General features: G+C 41.8%; 1 long non-coding RNA gene and 1 other non-coding gene across 2 annotated transcripts; both read right to left on the reverse strand.

The window, feature by feature from the left end:
• Window positions 1-2,199: 2,199 nt before the first annotated feature.
• LOC147201357 (uncharacterized) lies at window positions 2,200-16,811 on the reverse strand. Its single transcript, XR_015101563.1, has 4 exons — window positions 16,679-16,811; window positions 13,578-13,651; window positions 12,408-12,563; window positions 2,200-2,368 (listed from the first exon to the last, which is right to left on the reverse strand). It is a non-coding gene; the product is annotated as an uncharacterized LOC147201357 (long non-coding RNA).
• Window positions 16,486-16,558, reverse strand: trnaf-gaa (transfer RNA phenylalanine (anticodon GAA)). Its single transcript has one exon. It is a non-coding gene; the product is annotated as a tRNA-Phe (tRNA).
• Window positions 16,812-17,114: the final 303 nt, after the last annotated feature.

A 17,114-nucleotide genomic window follows, 5' to 3' on the forward strand; every position in this document is an offset into this window, starting at 1 on the left:
TGAAGACAGCTGGGATAGGCTCCAGCACCCCCCGCGACCCTTGTGAGGATAAAGTGGATCGGAAAATGGATGGATGGATGGATTGGATTTATTTCTTAAGGGGGTGAAAAAAAACTTTTCAGACCTACCTTGTTGTATTTGAAAAAGTACTTGCGCCACCTGCTAAATCATTCATTCACCACGGCTAATAACATTTTTAGGAAGGCTTCATTCATTTCCACTGACCAGAGCCATACCCGATTACCTCCAGTCCTGTTCACTCAAGAAGTCATATAACTATAACCTGTCTGAGAAACTGAAGTCTGCCAAAAGATCGAAAAAAATCTGCAACAAAATGCCACAATCCAAAAATATTCAAATACAGGTGCGGAATAAAGTAGTGTGATTGATGTTCTGGGGCTGCTTTTTCATTCAAGACCTGAGTCATCAATTTTGTTTGATCATCTCCAAATTCGAAAAAAAGCACCACTATTATCTACATTAACCTTAACATTATCATGAAAAGAACAGGTCTTAGTAAGTAAACATGAATATAATGGAGATGCAAAGGACTTGCAAAGGACAGCACACGCTGACACTCAATAACATATTAGTACAGCCTGTCATTTGAATCAATGTGTGTGGAAAATGACTTGCAGGCAGGCTGATTGATTTTAGTTGTGACGTCCGATGTTATCCATGCTTGGTGTAAATAGGTCATATACATACAGTGGATAATAAAAAGTCTACACATCCCTTGCTCCAATGCCAAATTTTAGATCATTTGAAAATATTTTCCACCATTAATGTAATCTCTCACTTTTATAACAGAATCAAACAAATATATATATATTTTTTTGTAGAGGAGAGGCTAAAAGAAAACAGCTGAAAAAAATGTGGTTGCACAAGTGTGCACACTCTCTTATAAATGGGATGCGGCTTTTTTAAAAATGTATTTATTTTTTATTATTTTTTTTAGCATTAACCAATCACAATTAAACTCATGTTAAAAGACATTTCCATTGCCTCTGATTAACCCCAAATACATTTCAGGTGAAAAATGAAAATGTGTTAGGTATGGATCGAGGTAACCAAGGTCGAACTTTTTGGCCGTAATTGCAAAAGGTATTTTTTGCGCAAATACAACCAAAAGCCCACCAGACCTAAAATGAAGAATAGTGGTGGCAGCATCATGCTTTGGAATTGTTTTTCTTCAGCTGAAACTGTGGCCCTCGTAACAAATAACGAAAAGCGTGCTCGAACATCTGACATTTATTTGGGGTTAATCAGAAGCCTCTTAAATAGTGACAGGTGTTGACTCCCATTTAACTTGAGTCTTAATGTGGTTGGTTGATTCTGAACACAGCCACATCCAAGTTAGATCATTTCAGTTGTTTATTTTTCCACTCTTGAAAGATTAAAAGCCATGTTATTCAGCTTATTTGACATGTCACAGTGTGGTGGGAAAATTTTTGAAATGATCTTGGTCTCATTTGTTTATATTACAAATAACATGGCAGTTGAACAGTGGGGTGAAAACTTATAATATCCACTGTCACCCTTATATGGTCACAATCTGTTACATTTACATTGCATCGATATAGAACACGACAGATGCACTGAGGTGTTTCCAATATTTTGAGCGGCACAAGTGAGCATGTTGTATTGAACTGTGCAGGTGCACACTACGTGATGCTGTGGTCACTGTGGCATGATTCACAGTGTGGATGAGGCTGTAGTGTCACAGGTTGCGTTTGTGGGGGTGCAGCAGTATTGGGGCACTGCAGTGCTTTTCTGTTTAATCTCAACGCACGTGATGATTGATGCACGTTTCTGCAGAGCTTAAGTGCGTCCAGAGAGCCACATCACTCCACCCTCCCTCACTCTCGGTCTCCCCCTCCATCCCATTTTGTGCAAATTCAAAATGCAGCTCACCCTCTGTCCATTGTGTTCTGGGCACGTTATTTCCTGCAGCAATTTGCCATCCTACTTTTTGTGCCTGTTTTAGCACATGGCTGTGGGCTATTTAAATGAATTTTATGTTGAAATATAATCAAGGGTCATATTTGGCTTAAGTTTTACTTTGTCCTCATCCTCTTTATATGGTCGTATTCAGCACCGCACTAGTTCTCTCTTTACATCATGCCGATACATTCACATCATCGCTTACCGTTTTCAAAAATTCTCATCTTGTCCCTCCCACCCCCATCCTACCTGCATCTCTCGGTCTCTCTTTTTGCTCTTGCGCTCTCTTTCTCTCTCTCTCTCTCTCTCTCTCTCCTCTGCCACCCGTCTCTTTGCTGCAGTGTGGAATTTTCCAAGCTGCGGTATTAGGGCTCATGGTGATGAAGAAAGGTGACGAGGATGGGAGAAGCTAGTAAGATGAAGGCTGAAAAAAAGAAAAGAAAAACAAATAGAGTTATGAATGGCCTCTCATCTTTCTCCTTACATCTAGACGAAAAATACTAGCACATATGTACGGTGTGGATGTCGAAAGGCCCAGCTGCACATTTATGTGTTCAATCTTGACTGCCCCCCCCAGCTCATTTAACATTGCTTTTCAGCATGTCCAGGCAGGATAAATTAACATCCTGCCAGGAGCAAATTGCTTTGATATTTTACTTTTGTTCTGCTTTCACAGTAAATAATGCATGAATCCTAATGACAAAAAGGTGCACTTTGAAGGTATACAATTTGTTGGTCTTGACAAAGATCTAGTTTAAATGTCGCCATTGACTTACAGGAGCAATGATACAGGCGTGGATGCAAAACTAGGCTGTATCTGATGTCCAAAATAAAAATATGGAGCAAATCTACCCTAAAACCTCCTCTATCATCCTCCTTTATAATGTTTTAAGAGGATGCTTGTTCATTACAAGTAGAAGGTTGAGAAGTACTGTTTATTGGTTGTCTAGTGGCTGCAATGTCTTCACAGAAAAAAAAAAGCACTGCAACATTTGTGGTGGGAAAGTGGAGGAGGTGAAAGGAAAAGTGTTAATGACAATCTGTGAGTGTGACAACTGTGCTCCAATGGCCTTCTGTTGCTGCGTGGTTGCGGCTGCAGTAGAGGTCATTTAGGTGAGGATGTGACTAGGACTTTTGCTGCAGTTCACTCCACTCACTATGCAATGCAACGACCCGACTGACTATTTCCAAAATGGCAGTGATACTTTCCACAGGAACCTCACGATACAGAGGCACCTTCAGGTACGAGTTCAATTCATTCAGTGACACAGCAAAAAACATCTCAGATCATCTTTCCCCATTCGGATAAATGGAAATGCTATTAATCCGTTCCAGTTTACCAAGAAAACCCCCCCAAATGATAGTAATGTGTTTTAATACAACAAATTGCACTCTTTAATATTGTACTTTGTGCAAACATACAATAATTACATAATCAAATAGAATGTTAAAAAATGTAACATTCTTGCTTCAGTTCAATAGACTGTGTGCTACTTCTTTTGGTGAGTTGACCATTTGGGGCAGTATATGTGTATACTGTACATGCAGTCTCATACCCTCAATAAACTGCAGTAATATCAAGGAGGATAATAGTGTGTGTATATATATATATGTGTGTGTGTGTGTGCCCGTGAGCATTGTTACATTACATGTTTAAGATAAGAAAACCTTTATTAGTCTCGCAATGGAGAAATTCCCAATTCACAGCAGCAACATTATGAAAGGAAGAAGTAAAACAACAAAATATAGGAGCTGCTGGAAAGGCAGCCACTCACTACGAGCATTGCTCCAATGTTTGTAGTTGTTGGGTGCCATCACATCTCCTTTTCAAAAAAAAAAAAAATCTGAAGCCTTCAGCCGCACAACAAAAATTTGGCCAAAAATCCACTTTAAATAGGCCTAAACTGATCAAGGCTCCCACGGGCCTACATTCTAAACATGACATCAATTCATCATGTGATGTGCATTTAACTAATGACAGAGCAGTGCAGTTATTATAAACAGTATCAAGACTTTCCTTAGCCCTGCTTAGCACCAGACTGATCGCCAGTCATTTGCAGGGTACAAATAGCTAAACAACCATTCAAACTGACCTTCACACCAACAGAGAACTGAGAGTGTTTGATAACCCATTCATCTATCCATCTAGTTCCTCCACTTTTCTCCTCATTAGGGTTGCAAGTGAGCTGGAAGGGACATTGGGTGAAAAGTGGGGTACACCCTGGACCGGTTGCCAGCCATTCGTCGGCAACCCTTTGAACAAACAACCATTCATACTCACATTTTGCACCATGAGACAATTTCCACTGAAGCTACCATCCATGTTTTTGAAATGTGGACAGAAGCTGGGAAAAAAGCGGGTTGACATGCTCAAGACCATGCTACCCTTCACTGCAATTAGCCAACATAAAAATATTGAATATGTTTGGCCCTACAAGCGAAGTTTATGAATAAAAAGATCAGGTATTTTCAATGGTATTTATTTAGCTACTGGATATTTGAGTTTTATTTCATTTTAATCCGCTGCCCACCGTGATCAATATAAAATATGCTTTTGTAAGTAAAAAGGGAAAAGATCCCGGAAAGTTGCCATTGATTGGATGCAATTTTAAGGAAAATACTACAGCGGGATATACTGTATATTTTGGTCCATATTACACACCTCTAGCACCATGTTTGTGGCACCATCTTAAATGTTTTCTGCAGTCTGTTTGTGTGTGACTCTTTGGTGTCTCTTGGCAACACAAAGACACATGACATCCTATCATCTCAACTTTGTTTAATATGATTTCATGCCGACAATGATAAAAGGAAGCAAAACGCTACATCACAAACAGATGGGCATAAACCAAGCGTTCATAAGATGGCGTGATTTTGACAAGATTTTGTAGGAAACAATATGACATTAACTTAGTGGATGCATTTCTTGTGCAATGAATGCGTGTGTGCAAATGCGAGAAAACTTAGTCACTCATCACTAGCCAATCCCCTCCCGTCATTTGTTGCTCTCATTCGGTCACATTATGCTGCCAAGAGAAACTAGACCCGGCAGTCCTTCGTGACAGAGGGGCTTTATTGGGAATCCTGAGGGGCTTGGGATCTGGGCCAGAGGGGGTGCGGGCCGGTGCCATTCATCTGTGCCTCGACTATGAGCAGTGTTAAAGCAGGGTGAAACTGCGTAAGAATATGCTCGTTTGCAAATCAGCTCCCAAGCAATTGAGTGTACACGTTTCTTACAAGAGTTTTCTCGAAAAGCAGTTTCTCTATTGCTTTTTCTGTTCAAGGTCATGGCCGGGGTCTGAACCTTTTTCCTGCTTAACTCAGGACGAAAGCTGGGCAACACCATGATCTGTGCCAGTCAATCACTGAGTGATGATAAAGAACGCATGAGTGAGAATTGATCCCACGCCAGCTGTATAAAACTCAGCTACGGTATTTGGACCACTACGCTACCAATGGCTAAGCACCATGATATGGTCATACATGGTCAAAACTTGAGCGGCACTGTGCCAGTACACTACAGTACACAAGAAGTGCAAAATCCTGCAACAAGGCACTTCAAAACATGGAGCACATTTTATTTTGGTGTAAAATTGTGATAGTTCCCACAACCTAAAAGGAGGAAAGAAGTTTGGGTGTATTATAAAATCTTTAAAAATTTAGCTCATTCTCTGCCATTGAAAGCTATACATACCAAATATGGCATTGTAACTGTGAGAGTTGGCAGATTAAAAAAAAAACTGTTAAAAGATGTGGACGGTGACTTGAGACGCGAGAATCTTTTTTAACCCTTTCAGGGACAGTGGTTATTCCAGCCGACAGCTTATCATGTTATCAGGTAACAGGGTGCATGAAAAGGTTAAAATTCACAAATCTGGAGATGATCATGTTAGCGTCCAAAAGCTACTGGACGCATCCTGCGTCTTTCAGCTGCTGCCGCAACGACGAAGCGTGTGATCTCTTCTAACCAACTGTGTGGGAATGCGTTTGAACCGCGCCTATGTTCTTTGGTTTCAGCCTGTCTGACTCAATTTGTCCAGTGAAATAATCCTGGAGTTGCGTAACCTTGACCCTCCTGCCCAACACGACGACAAGCGGCGGAAAATCCCAGAGATCAAGAAAGGGATCAGACATAAAGGAGGGCAGTAAGAACAATGCAAAGATGGGATAAAATAGAACAGGTTGTGGGTGGGACGCCGCTGGGCTGGCTGGCGGAAGAGGACATCGGGACCTTGTTTCTGAGAACACGGGCTCGCTGAGAACGCTGAGGCGGCAGACGCAGGCCTTGCCAGTAATAGAGTGAGCTTTACACTGTGAAAAGTCATTTCAGCACATGTCCAGTTGGTTTGTGCTGTCGGGAAGAGGAAGGAAGCGTGTGAAGAGAAAAGCTGTGATATGAGATAATACAAAGTGGCAGATGAAACAATGGAAGCGTTCAAATCTCTATTCCGCCGTAGCCTCAATTTTAGAAAGAAAGTCTTGCCCCCAAAAAGTCATCAAGGTCTTGGAACTGGGACATCGCATCCCTGTTAGCGTGAGGTGAACCATTTAATAAAGACAGGGGGGGGGGGTGGAATAGTTTTAACAGAGCAAACCATAACATTCCCCCTGGGTCATTTGAGACAAATTGAAGAAGCAACCTACAGAGACTTTTCGAAGGACTTGGGAATGAAAAAAATGAATTAGAGCCCGAGCCAAACCTTAAGAGGATACGTTTGTTCTTAATAAGAACAAGTTTAAATATAGCAAGATGGGGGGGAGGGAGTGCAGAGTTGGCAATCACTTCTCACCACAAACAACCGGCTGTATTTCCCCAACAACTGCTGACAAAAACATCTTAAAATGCCCTTTGTGAGCAAATATGCACCAGTGGATCACAACAACAGACCTGTTGCTCATGAGACAAAGGGTTTCCCCGAGTATAAATAAAGTCCCGTTGCATCGACTATAACAGTAAAGGCTATATTGATCCCATATCTGAAGGATTAAGGTTGGCAGCCGCCATGCCCTTCATGCCCTCAACACTCCTCCGTTCACACCTCTGAGTCACCTATACGAAATGTGCCGTATGTATTGGTGTGAAAGCCGCAGTGAGGACACTGCAAGGGTGACCTGAGACATGTTCAAGGTCCTCCCATAATCCACTGCCACCCTAGAATATGAAGACGCATGCTCATTTGCAATCTGAATTCATGCTGACGCAGAGCGTTTCTGCTCAATGATTGTTTTTGTTTTCCAGATTTTTTTTTTCTTCTCGCACTGCGGGGTTTATTGTGAACAAGAGTCCCTCATCCTCATCCAGAGAGGCACAGATATTGGAAAACACAGGCCACAGCCACAGATTCCAAATCTAATAGAGCAGAGATTTGCTCCATTGTTCTCAGTTCATAGAGCAGTCTGATACAATATCGCAGTGATCCGATTAGAACGATTTGGCTCCGGAAGGGCATTGCCGCTCCCTTACAGGAGGACACCACCATAAGAGCAACAAGGAAAGGTCGAAAAACAAATCTGTCTCACTCAAACTGCCGTACAAGCTGATAATGTTCCACTCCAGTCCCATAGATGGCAGTCATAAGTTGGGTGCCACCTGCCAAATACAGCAAGCGTTTTACTTCACATGTGGGAATTGAGAGGTCAAAATGTGTGCACACGGCAGATGTGAGCCCAGCAATTTCAGAATGTCCACTACTTGTAGCCCCATCGCCCACAGAAAACTACCCTTACTCCGTCGTTCGTCAGATAGCCTATCACTACCCGACAAAGGGAAGACTAAACTCATCCCTGCTCGGAAAATGTGTGTGTGGTTATGTGTGGCATGCGCGAGTAGGGCTTTCTCAGACATTTATCTCTTGCGGCAAGCGCAGAGTCAGCAAGATATTTAGTCGACCGGGAACCCCTGCGAGCACCACCTCAAAGGGTGAAAGGAAGCCAAGGCAAAGGGTCATCGACACTGTTGACGTCCCGAACGGGAACATTCGGCTTACATAAGCTTTAGCGAAACCGATCTAATGCCGGCACATTTTCAGCTGCGCAGAACCAAGTCAACTCGGCTGGTGTTTCCTTGGATCCACGAATGAGACATGATGGTGTTTCTATAAAGGAAGACGGAAATGATCGCTTGGAAATGTTCCACCTGATGTTTTGGTGATTAAGTCAAACGAAGCCCCTTCAAATGTTTTATATCACAGTTGCTTGTTTAGGTGCTTTTATGGTTTCCTGTTTTTATTTTATCAATTCATTTTTTGAACTCTTTGTTTTTCTCTGACTAACTTTTACATTGTTCTAGCACTTTGTATGCAGCTGTTGTTTTTGAAGTATTCTAGAAATAAAGTTGATAGTACACTATAAACATATGAAGATAAGTTAGCTGCTTACTATAGCAACACAACAACGTGAAATTAGCCACTGTGCCGCACTTTACTGTGTATTGTGCAAGTACTGGTACATATACAGTATCTACAGGAGGAATCCATTCAGTTCTCAATGCTGCATGAAATATATGATAAATTTATTTATTGGTAAATAGTCCCGAGGTGTGAGTGTGAGCGCGGCTGGTTGTTCGTCTCCGACAACCGGTTCAGGGTGTCCCCCGCCGACTGCCCGAGGACGGCTGGGATAGGCTCCAGCACCCCCCACAACCCTTGTGAAGATAAAGCGGATCGGATGGTTGGATGGAAAACGTTGGGCACTCTTATCTTTTTATTTACCCAGTTACTTATTTTATGATGACACATCTGACCCATTTGCAAAAATATGCTGAGAAACAATTATAATGATTCAATTCATGTTATTGATACAAACTTCTGAATCAATTTGTCAGTTAAGAGTGTGCTAGATAAGACAAGACTTGATTGATTCCAGAGCGGGATCCCAAGTGTTATAGCAAAACAATGTGAAGGAGCAAACAGCGGTCGCGCCATCGCTCGTGGGTGTATGAGCCCTCATCTTGTAAACGTGACCACACAGAGGCCAGTGTTCTCATGCCATCACACCGGCCGTACTGGCATGTAAACACACCCGACGTCACCCTCCTTAGATGATGTGCATGGGGCACAGCTGACTGGACCGGAATACTTGTGTTTTCCGTTGTGGAACAGCAGGTACAAAAGGAGCACTCCAATCTCCTTGGAAGTCAGCGCTCAGTCAGGGTTAATTCCCAGGCTATAATAAGAACCAAAAGATGCACTGGTCAATGACATTCTCAGCCTAATAAAGAAGGCCTAGTACTTTGAGTCCTGCTCTGGATCACATTACGCTGGGGTCTATCAGCAACTGGACTGAGGCGAGACATGACGCATGGTCATACGAGGGGCAATGAGACAACCTTGTAGAGTTCCAATTACAAACCTGGAAGAGAAGCTATTGATTTACTAGATACTGTAATCGCTCTAGACAAACATCGTCAAAGATTAAACCTCCACGTTTGCTTGTTTAGTGGATCTTTTGGGGCGATCTGCTGGGAAAAAAAAATACAATTATCCCAAGTTCAAAAATATGCTCTTAAGCAAGAAAATTACACACCAACACATCCTTTATTACTGCTCTGAGGGTTGATATTGACTTCTTTCCCCCCATTTCATGGTCTGTTACATAATGGAATGTAGCTAGAGGCCTGGAGATCACAGAGAGAGCAAGTCCTGTCTTTCAATAGATCCCCACTTTTGTCTTCATTGTAGACCACATCCTCTATCTGTAGCAACCCGTGTGGTCCTTGGCTGCCACCATGCAGTGTGCAGCTACCCAAAAGAGGAAAGCGGATATTTTGAAAGATGGGGCTTGTTCACATTCAGTCCATTCATTGTAATAAACCCAGCAACATACGCATGTCTCGTTAAATTTTTCACCACGAGCTTCACGTGTCATCCACATGTACATTTGAAATTGTAAATATGGTTCGGTATTTTTGTAAAACGAATTACACCATATTTTTCTGACTATAAGTCACACCAGTCAAAAAGAATGCATCATGAAGAAGAGTATGTTGGGGGGAATATTGAATTTATTTAATATTTACATTTTTAAAATTTGTTTTATAAAAATCCAATACCAAGAACAGTAGCGCTTGGACACCTGAAATCTCCGTTCACTAATAGTGGTTGCATTCACAAATGTATTAGGAGTACATGCTGGAGTAACACCCACTTCTAATTCCCAAACTGTTTTTCTTTTTAGTTTAAAATCGATTACCTTAACGAGAATCCCACATCGCAGTGGCGTCAGTGGTACAATACTGGCCAATTAATACTCCTCTTGGTGCTGTAAATTCTTTTGTGGCATAAAGCAGTTCCATCCATCCATCCATTTTCCGAACCGCTTGATCCTCACTAGGGTCGCGGGGGGTGCTGGAGCCTATCCCAGCCGTCTCCGGGCAGTAGGCGGGGGACACCCTGAATCAGTTGCCAGCCAATCGCAGGGCACACAGAGACGAACAACCATCCACGCCCACACTCACACCTAGGGACAATTTAGAGCATCCAATCAGCCTGCCATGCACGTTTTTGGAATGTGGGAGGAAACCGGAGCACCCGGAGAAAACCCACGCAGGCCCAGGGAGAACATGCAAACTCCACACAGGGAGGCCGGAGCTGGAATCAAACCCGGTACCTCTGCACTGTGAAGCCGACGTGCTAACCACTGGACTACCGGGCCGCGCATAAAGCAGTTGTATTCTTAAATTGCAATATGTCACACATTAGTTTCCTTGACAACTACTACTTCTATTTATGCTTCAGTTTCTTTTGACGGTTGACAATTAGGGGAGAGGCATTTTGGGGGCCAGTCTGGGCATGTGCAATTTAGCTTCTTGCCACATCACTTAAAATAACTTTTTCATCTGTATAGCGATCAAATGACAGTGACGTCACGGCCCTCTTCGGCCTGCGTTCTAGAACCAGGTTGGAATAGATTCTGACGACTGTTTCGATTGTAACCACCTGGCCCCAAAAAGGTAGAATAGAAAAGCGACTGCACAGGGCGGAACAAAACTGTTTGGGGTCGCAGCCGGTATAATTGAAAAGAAGCTTCAAAGGTCAGTCTTGGTACCAAAACAGAGATCCTGTTTGAGACAGAAAACCGAGATTGTCTCATCATAACAGTGATCTCTCTGAGTAAAACTGAAGAGTTAGCCTTATTCCTCTTCCTCCTCTTTTCTGCCTTCATTCTAAGATTCACGTGACATGTTGGGGCCAGTGAGGAAGTGGGCCGGTGAGAGGAAATAAGTGAGAGAGCAGGCCTCAAAAGCAGCACGTGCCACAAGCATCATAATCTCAAGTTTACATTCGGTCACACTTGCTTCTGAATAGAGGAAGTCGATTCGGGAGGGTCTGGCTAAATACAGGAAGTGCGAATATCGTACGTGTGCGCACTGCAAAACAAACAGCTTACCCTCTGCTCTGTCGCTTGCTGACATACAAACTTAGCTGCAGAGAGGGGGGGGGGTGGAAACAGCTGACAGAAAGACAAAGACAATGTGTCTTTTGCATAGCAAAGCTTCAACGAGAGAAAAGAACAGGTGCTATGAATGACATCAAATGTAGGCTGCTATTTGGCTGACAACCAAAGATGCCGCAATGGAAAATTGTGGCAGTGAGAAATGATAGCCAATTGGCAGTGTAGCGTGATTATTTATCTGTCACACATGAACAAATGACATATACTGTTACATTGTGTACATGGTGTGGCGTCACATTCTATAAATTGCTCCAATGTCTAATCTGTGTCCAGGGTGTCCCCGTTGAGATGAAGCCCCTGGCTTCACATGGTGCGTTGGCCACAACACGAGGTAAACCCGCACAATCCAATGAGATATATACAATACCTGTCTCATAAATTCTACAAAGCACAAAGATCACTCTGCTTGCAGTTCAGTGTCATGGCACACTACAATCACATTCATAAACATTAATAAAAGGATACCGAAAATAATCTCTGACAGTGTCACCTAACAACTAAGCAAGTATGTTATATTTTTGGCTGTCATCCTCAAATGTAAAGGAGCACCTATTAATATGACCTAGTTGCTTACAATGCATTATCATTCAAAATGAATTGGGCTTGAGAGTCAGAAACAATTACTAAAAGCAGCGGTCCCCAACCTTTTTTTGCCCCACGGACCGGTTTAATATCAGGCAGTATTTTCAAGGACCGGCCTTTCAAGTGTGACGGATAAATACAATAAAATAATATGATATGACCTGCATGAAAACTGTGGTATTTTCTAAACAATAATACACACAAATCATGACATGAGGAACGTCCTATCTGGCCGCAACACTCTCTGGTCACTATGGTAATGTTTAAACGTGCCTTCAAAATAAGATACACCGCAAATACAAAGTGCACGAAAAATACGACTCACCACCGCTGCATATTACACAGGGTGGGCTTGGTTCTCGGGAATCTCCCGTCGAGATAAATCCGTATTTTAAGTAGGACTCCGGGTATTGTCGATTAAATGTCACCTTTTTCTTGAAAGTCGTTGGCTCCTCTTCTGTCTCCTAGCTGGGCCTTTCCCCCTGCACCTTTTTGCTATCTCCCGGGTTTCATTTTAGCGGTAACCTATCATGTGACCAAGAAGCGCGCCTTAACTTGCATGAAGAGTGACACACTGTAGACGGCTGTAACAGAAAATAAAACATCTTTCAGATTCTGAAATAAAACAGAAGTAATGCAAGTTATTTATTCTTTCTGTGCGGCCAAATGACCCACGGACCGGGGGTGGGGTACCACAGCCGAAAAGAGAAAGAAGTCATGATGCCAGACATTCTGTGATGACTGGCTTGCAATAACAAACCACAGTCATCGTCTTATCTCCTGTATATAAACTCAAAGTGATAAGAAACTTCTCAAAACCGAATCTTTTTTTTTTCAATTGCCACGCCCACTTTTTTGTAACCCTGACGATTCCACAGAATATCTGTATTGAATGTGTGAACAGATCCCCAGTCACTGTTGAAATAAGCTATTAACAACACAGGCCCAAGCTATAACATTTTCATCTTGTATTTGACCGAGTCCCATCCTTTCCCATCAAGTACTCATACAAAGTAACTGTACTCTTGATACATGTTTTAATCAACACCTTGTTGGGGCAACTTGACAAACAGAAACATAAAATAAACTCCTCACGTGTCATGTTCAAGGTGCAGTGGGTTCAATCTGTCTGAGAAAGGTGTGTATAAATAAACTAAGGAGTGGCGACTTGGCAGAAATTCATGAAGAAAAAAAAAAAGAAGTGAGAGCAGCCGGAGGCAAAGGTGAAGACATAAAAGATACTTTATAGAACATCGTATAGCTTTACGTGCCACAGGTGGCGATAAGAGTAAAGACAAGGCCACTCACGCAGAATTCAAGAAGTTTGAAGTTTTACCACTGTGCTTCCCGATGTAAAACATTTACACTAGTACCGAACAATAATATCAGTTTTGATAGAAACTATCCACTAATGTTGAACACCCCTGAGATTACCTACAGTACTGTATATGCAGTACCAGCAATACTTCCTCTGAGGTTGTACATTGCATGACTCAGGGAAGGACTAATTGCCCCACAGGGATAAATAAAGTTTTCTGAATCCGAATTCTGGGTGTGCAGAGAGCGCAAGAAAAGACCCACACAAGATCACTGCTTACCTCACGGGACCAAGCTCAACCAGCATCGTGGGATTATAACTTGTTTTTTTTCCTTGGCTTTTTGTAACCAGTCACTAGGAAAAAGGAGGTACATTGAAAGTGAAATTAGTAAAGTTGATTCACAAGGTGGAAAGGTTTCCAGTTTTACTATTGACACTGGTAAATGTACTTTCACACTTTTATGATTTTTCAAGTAAGAATGAAAAAGTCACGAATGACCGTTTCACTTTACTCTTAACAGCCCCTGTCAAGTGAAATCAGTTAGGTTTGTGTCTAAATATATTCTACATGTTTGAAGATGATTGCTGAAACCATGCAGAAACTGAGCACAACTGAATTGTGGAGATATTGTCAGGTTCAGGACCAAACCGAATAATGTTTTGGATTCCAAAAAATAAAAAACAAAATAAAATGCAGGCTCAGACTAAGTGTGATAACAAAAATATTTATTACAGAAAAATCGGACCGACAGGGTGACCCAAACAGATGCGTACCCATGAAAATTTCAATTGTGAGTTTGATTAAAAAGCTATTTATTTCAAATTACAACCACACATTATTCAGTTTATGGAAGACCATTCACCAGAGTTTCAGCTATTTCTGTCAATTTTTAGTCAATTTATGGCTTTCCCAAGATGTGTTCCAAATGTCCACCGTTCCGTTGCAAGCAAACCTGTACTCGTCTGACAAAGTTGTCAATCACTTTTACACACTCCTCTTTCGGGATGGCTCTTATTTTTGCCATGATGGCAGTTTTCAGTTCCTCAATTGTTTGTGGATTTCCCTGGTATATACATTTTTTATCGAATAAAATATGGGTACGCATCTTTTTGGGTCACCCTTGTACAAACTGAAATCGCTGTTCACAAGGAGCCAGGAAAAAGCAATGCATAGACAAAAAGCGCTTGCAAAGGCAAGGTAAAATACAACACCAACAATACACAAATGAAATATCAAAAAGTCCAATAATGCTAGACCAAGGACCAAGATCAAATGAAGGAATAATGAAAATACTTACAAAAGGTCTATGACAAAATGAGCGTGACTATGAAAAGTATCGAAAGGTCTAGAATGCAACACTTGAAGCACAACATCAAGCACGGTCAATAGTCCGACAATGACCAGGCAGCAGGACAGTCCTTAAATACACAGCAAAGCTTGATGGGGAAACGCGGCACAGGTGCGCCTGCTGGAGGCAAACGCCCTTTACTTATGTTATGCCTGGCAAGTATCAACATATAGAGAGCGACACAGGTGTAAAATCTCAGCGCAGTGTCTGAAAGGGGATACTTGAGGTTCATGATGTGCATTGTTGGCATGTGATGCAAAGCTGTTATATAACCACAAGATAGGGCTTATGGATATCAAATTATAAGCATACCTTTCCAAGGCACATATTTTGCATTCGAAAGAGTTGACAGCACCAAACATAAAGGTCACAAAAAGACCGGTATATAAATACATATTGAAATACTGATGATCTTGTCTCAATTTACTCATATTTTGATTAGCAAGTGCAACAACTGGCCTGTTTAGTGGAACACAAACCTGATGTAAATGCAAGAATCCATGACTTCGGTTGTATGAATGGCAACAGGTGGAGGGTCCACTAGTTAATTGTACTTACTGCCATCTGGTGGAAGTGCATTTAATTGTTCTACCTGTCACAATTGGTCACTGACATACAGTCCAACATCGTTACAACGTACCTCAAGGGACATAACGGATCTGTACGTTATAACGGTAGTTCGTTGTTACCATTTCCAGTAAAATGGCCGCCGACTATGATGTACAGTATAATGCAGTGTGAACATTTATAGATGTAACATAGATGTAATATAGATGAACATGTAATACAGTATAAACATGTCAATTACGATCATCTTTCAATCTGTTGTCCTCGAACCCATGATTTTGTTGCCATTACGAATGATTGTCAAAATCGTCAACTTTGCCAATTCGTAGGCTGAGCGTCATCTGGGAGACTCCCTTTAGAAAGTGCGAGACAATTCACAGACAGCGAGATTTGCTTCTGTTTACCTGGTATGTTTTCAGACCATGTGCTCAGAACCGTGCGGTGCCTCCGGAAGTACAACAATGTACAAGTCGATCAGTAGTGTTGCTCAGCAATGGAGGCAATTCCCGCGCTGTACATTCGCGCTGTACATTTTGTTCATAAGCAAGGTCGCAGCGGCTTTAACACTGTCTCCTCTTTTTAACTAATGTTGACCAAGCATCAGGAGCAACTGGGGATTCGGTATCTTAATCAAGGACACTTTTTTGAATATGTAGTTTGGAAGCGCGATTTTTCTCATGTGAAATGGGTGCATTGGTTGAACAGAGGTTGGGAAACATTGCATGACAAGAATACTTCCATGACGCCATTGGTTAACACAAAATCCTTGACTGGTAGTAACGTGTGTCAATTGCTGCGTGCACTACTCGAGAAAATTAACTTATATTTGTGTTTTGGATTTCTGATCTTTATATTAAACTTACATGAACGTAAACATGCTGCCCCCAACTTGAACTTCCTGTTTACAAACTCAGGAGGAGACTCTTCACTGGTTTATTGGACAAGGTCGCCCCCTGGAGATGACTATTGACGATTTGGGCACCAATGGTATTTTTCTTTTGCACACGTCTATTGAAAACGACGGAATATTTATGTTAGAAGAAACTACTTTATGTATATTTATGTATACAAGAAACAACTTAATAGCATAAAACTAAAAGAATACAGTTATCCATGCATTAATTTCAGGAAAGAAATTTGTTGTGCGTGTGATATTCCTACGTAAATATATTAATTAGTCCTGGAATTAACATCCTTACCAATTTTACAAATGGTGCCGTCGATGTCTGTTTCAGGTAGAACACCCAATAAAAATTACTTTACAATTCCCTATGCCGAAACCCGGGATCGAACCAGGGACCTTTAGATCTTCAGTCTAACGCTCTCCCAACTGAGCTATTTCGGCATGCGTTCAACATTTACAATACATAATTTAAACTATTTTAAACGTTGAGCTGTACGTTACTTCCGAAACATAGCCCCAATTTAGAGAAAACGTAGCATAAAGGAAGACTAATTGCCTTACCTTGGACGTAGGTCGTCATTCTTTGCGTTTCTCCACCACTTCAGGTTTGTTGCGTCGTGGGTTTCTGCCACTGGGTCAGGTGACGTTCTAATGTTTGAACACAGGGAGACGCTAGAGCAGCACATTCAGCCATAACGGCGTGAAGGTACTGCTGTGCAATGTGTAATGTAATCGCATCGAACGTTGTCTGCAGTGCAGCAAAAGAGAGACAGAGAGAGATGTTCTAATCTATCGACCCTCTTGTGTAGCTAAATAAGATCTTATTAGAAACAGCTTCAGTCTGTTGTAACCAAACTACAAAAACGATCCGAAACAATGTGAAATTGTTAATGAAAAAGGGCGGTTGAGGGCCTGCTCATTGTTGCTTTCATTTGGAGGACAACAATCCCTTGCTTATCACAGGGTTATGTTCCAGAATCCCCACAAGTGAAAATAT

The sequence above is a fragment of the Hippocampus guttulatus genome, chromosome 8 (genome assembly GCF_054856545.1).
Source record: "Hippocampus guttulatus isolate MCC_2025c chromosome 8, RoL_Hgut_1.0, whole genome shotgun sequence".
Lineage (NCBI taxonomy): Eukaryota > Metazoa > Chordata > Actinopteri > Syngnathiformes > Syngnathidae > Hippocampus > Hippocampus guttulatus.